Source organism: Mandrillus leucophaeus, unplaced genomic scaffold (assembly GCF_000951045.1).
Source record: "Mandrillus leucophaeus isolate KB7577 unplaced genomic scaffold, Mleu.le_1.0 Scaffold173, whole genome shotgun sequence".
NCBI classification, from domain to species: domain Eukaryota; kingdom Metazoa; phylum Chordata; class Mammalia; order Primates; family Cercopithecidae; genus Mandrillus; species Mandrillus leucophaeus.
The window spans coordinates 3,813,292-3,817,836 of record NW_012101732.1 but is presented as its reverse complement, the minus strand read 5'-3'; the positions used below and the strand labels follow the sequence as shown (position 1 = coordinate 3,817,836).

The following is a 4,545-nucleotide window of genomic DNA, read 5'->3' as shown; positions in this document are numbered from 1 at the left end:
GATATAAAGAAAGGAAGGGCTGGGCATGGTGGCTTACACCTGTAATCCCAGAACTTTGGGAGGCCAAGGCAGGCAGATCACTTGAGGTCAAGAGCTGGAGACCAGCCTGGCCAACATGGTGAAACCCCATCTCTACCAAAAGTACAAAAATTAGCTGGGCATGGTGGTGCATGCCCATAATCCCAGATACTCAGGAGGCAGAGGCAGGAAAACTGCTTGAACCTGGGAGATAGAGGTTGCAGTGGGCAAAGACCAAGACTGCACCACTGCACTCCAGCCTGGGTGAGAGTGACTCCTCTGTCTCAAAAAATAAATAAATAAATGATGAACGGAGGAAGAAAATTTCTTCTTTATAGTAGGAAACCAACTAATAAATGAAAAAGAAACAGTGAAATTAGAAAAATCACCATTTGGCAACTATGATAATAATAAATCTATTCAGGCAAGAATCATCAAAAGATGCTAAAACTAATGACTGATAGACTGAGGACTAATCAGATATCTACACAATCTCAGAACTTCTCGCCATAAGATGCTTATTAATGGCAAAGGTGAAACAGTAACTTTGCAGTGGAGACACCTGGAAGACACCACCTTAACTGAGAGCTCCAAGCTAACATCACCAGTAATGGGAGACAGCCACACTGGTGCCTCTTGATACAATGCACTGAAAAGGACACATCAGCTCTGGGCTAGTCCTGCCAACCTAATCACAAGGAAACATCAGAAAAGCCAAAATTGAGCGCATTCTATCAAATAACTGGCCTGAACTTGTCAAAAAGGCTAACGTGCTGAAATACGAGATTAAGAAAGTTTTCCAAGAAAGACACACGCCAACGGGCTTTTCTTTTGCCATAAAGGAATTTATCGGGGGCAACTGGTGAAATCTGAATGAGAAATCAGAAAGTTAGATAATAGTCAAATTAACGTTAAGTTTCTGACTTAGCAAGTTGTATTCTAAGATACAACAAGTTTCTTAGAATGTTTAGACCCTTTCTTAGAAAGTTTTAGACCCTTTCCCTCTCTGTTACTTCTGACATCAACTCAGTGGCCCAAGTACAAGTTTCTGATTTCAGAAAAAAAATGTAGAGAAAAAAGAAAAAATGAACATGATAAAATGCGAACATTTGAAAACCTGGACAACGGGAGTCCAGGAATTTGTTGGCTGTTCTTATAACTTTTCTATACATTTGCAATCATATAAAAAAAAAAAATTGAAAGAAATTACAAATGGAAATGAATGCTCTGGTTTCACGAGATTGAGAAAAAATCAATATATTACTTAGTGCATTGTATGTGCCCAATAATTTAAAGCTATAATAATAATTATTAGTAATAATGATAATAATTATTAGTAGAACAGTGCACCTGGCACATAATAAGCTGGAAATGGACAAAAAATATTATCACTGTTAACATCATCACCATCATCATCATTCTTGATATGCTTGATTCTAAGAAATAACTAAAAAATTAATACTATTATTTGTATTACTTATAATTACTTCGTATCTGCATTAAACTCCATGGTTTGAAGGTTTGCTATAGAAATGCCTGCTTAAAACACATACAGCTCTCCTCTGTAATGGTGAGGTGCTTGAAGACCAACCAAAACAAAGAAGCAGGGGGCCATTTTCAAATCTAGATGTGCAGAACACATATCAATTGGATCTTTTCTCATCAATGGAGTCTCTGCTTTGTTCTTGCTTGTGCTTGGGTAACCCAAAGGTAAGAAAGCCCAACTTCTAAATGCCAAACGTAGGGCCTTTGCCCAGACCTGTTGGCCATCTAGAGTCTCTTCTCTCTTCTTTCTTGGGTCCCTTCCATACAAACTGTGCATCTCAATGATCAGCCCTTGTTATTCCCACTTGCACTGGTTTATGCACCAAGCAGAATCTCCTGTTATGCTCCCAATCTTGTCCCACCTAAGATGGTGAGCTAGCTCCAGGTCCAAGGCTCTCCCCCACCTGTCTATCGTATAGAACTGTCTGTGTTCAGCACAATTCTGAGATGTGGTATATTCCCAAGCATCATTACTTTGTTCAACATGTTCTCTCAAAGTAAACCTATGACCATAACCAGGAACCATATTGTCTTGTCTCCATTCTTCCTCATTCTTCTAAGACTCACACATGCCACATTTTCTGCTCATTTTCTTCCTCTCCTTGTTTCTTATCGCTCTTGACCATATATTTACCCCTTGGGAACGTGGAAGCCATTGCTTCTTCCCCTTTAGAGGAGGCCCCACATGGCCCCTGACCTACCTGGGACCCCAGAAGGGCTCAAGCTCACATCCATATCTACTTGTATAAATAAAACGAATAAACTCCAAGGCCCAAGTGGATTTGTTTTACATGGAGTCACAAACAGACACCACAAGATGGCTCCCAAAGAAATGTTAAAAGCTACTCCATTCTTATACGAGAGAGAGAGTGAGAGAGTGCACACGAGAGAGAGAGAGGCCCTTACCAGTAATCATATAGAAAACAGCTATACACACTCACAGACATCAGCCTTCCTTCTTCTTCTGCAATGATTGCAATTATGCCCAAGCTGGGTTAGAGACCAGAAGAGTGAAGTGACACATCCCGGGTGATCTCAATGTTTCCCAAGCTAACTCTGCACTGATAAAAATGTCCTCTATCTGCACTGTCCATGGGCACCCATAAGCAACATGTGGCTACTAAGCACATGAAATGTGATGTGACTGAGCCCTGAATTCTTCATATTATTTCATTTTAATTAAAATTTCCATATCCCCATATGGAGTGGCCCTGTGTGGACAGCTCAGCTGTAGAACAGAGGTTGCAACACCTTTTCTGTTAAGGACCAGGGAACAAATACGTCAGACTTTGCAGCCACACAGTCTCTATGGTAATGACTCAGTCAGGCTGCCGCAGTGTGAAAACAGCCGTACATGACACCTGAACAAATGAGCGTGGTGGGTCACCAGCGAAGCTTTATTTACAAAGGCAGGCTGGGCCAGGCTTGTCCCGTAGGCCACAGTTTGCTGACACTTGCTCTAGGACACACCAGAGTGTCGTGCCAGGCCTTCTTCGGGATGACAGGCACTTGTCATCAAAGGATTATCTGAATTCAGGTTTTTACTTACCAGTGTTCATGAGAGATCAGAAAACTCTCCATTTAAGAAAAAGAAAGGCTGCTAGATACTAACAATCTGCATCTTTCTCCTGAGGGACACTGTATTCCCCTGCCATGGGAACTCCTCTTAATGGCATGTTTCTGGACAAGCAGGACATGTTTCAGACACCAAGAAATAGGAGAACATCTTGCACATCCTCCATGTAACATAATCAATGGAAAACAAAACAAAACAGAAAAGGTAGCACATCTCACTTGTGCTGCAGACAGATTAGTCACTTACCTCCACAGGCTGAGTGACCGTCCACCTCTGGTCCCCAAATGGAATTGTCCTGACCCAAGCTCAATGCGTTTGCTCACTGCAGCTCTTGGGGATGTTAATTTCCTCTCATTCGCATTTCCAGTTCAGGAAGATGAAATCTGAAAATGGTACCGGCTGGAGGGGAAGAGGAGAAAAGTTTAGGTCAGTTTTGGCACTTAGTCCATCCTCTGCCTTTTTAGGATGACTCAAGATAATGAAAAGAGATTCACCCACTTAATCCATTCACTCATCCAATTATTTATATAGCACTATCTGTTAAACAAACACCTATTCTGTTCCAGGCACAGAGCCACACACCAGGACAGGAAGGTGGGTAACTCATAACTCCTCTCCTCAGGGAGTTCAGACCGGGAGAAAACAGAAAAATACACAAACAACTCAGGAAAATGTAATACAGGGGGCTTGGGCACCTGTAATCTCAGCACTTTGGGAGACCAAGGCGGGCAGATCACTTGAAGTCAGGAGTTCGTGACCAGCCTGGCCAACATGGTGAAATCTCATCTCTACTAAAAATACAAAAATTAGCTGGGCATGGCGTCGCACGCCTGTAGTCCCAGCTACTTGGGAGGCTGAGGCAGGAGAATCGCTTGAACCTGGGAGGTGGAGGTTACAGTGAACTGAGATCACACCACTGCACTCCAGTCAGGGAGACAGAGAGAGACTCCATCAAAAAAAAAAAAGGACAAATGACCAACTCCGTCTGGAAGAAGAATTTGAAGAGGAGATGATATTTTTAGCTGCTCCCTGAATGAAGCACTAGTGAGGTGCTGTTTAGTAAAAACACAAAACATGGGGAAAGGAAAAATAAATATGTAAGATATGAATGTGAAAGTGTAACATCGGGGTTAGGATAAATCAGCCTGAGGCCAGACAGGAAAGGGCTTCTGAAGACTTCATCTGGCTGGGCGCGGTGGCTCATGCCTATAATCCCAGCACTTTGGGAGGCCAAGGCGGGTGGATCACTTGAGGTCAGGAGTTCGAAACCAGCCTGGCCAACATGGTGAAACCTCGTCTCTACTAAAAATACAAAAATTATCCAGGTGTGGTGGCACATGGCACATGCCTATAGTCCCAGAGACTCAGGAGTCTTAGGCAGGAGAATTGCTTGAACCTGAGAGATG

General features: G+C 42.6%; 1 protein-coding gene across 1 annotated transcript in view; it reads right to left on the bottom strand.

Moving 5' to 3' along the window:
- Positions 1-4,545, bottom strand: part of ST3GAL1 (ST3 beta-galactoside alpha-2,3-sialyltransferase 1) — a 145,695-nt gene that overhangs the window by 109,294 nt on the left and 31,856 nt on the right. The window contains exon 2 of the mRNA XM_011977084.1: positions 3,386-3,538. The gene's annotated coding sequence lies outside the window, so the exon portion shown is untranslated. The remainder of the gene's footprint in view (positions 1-3,385; positions 3,539-4,545) is intronic.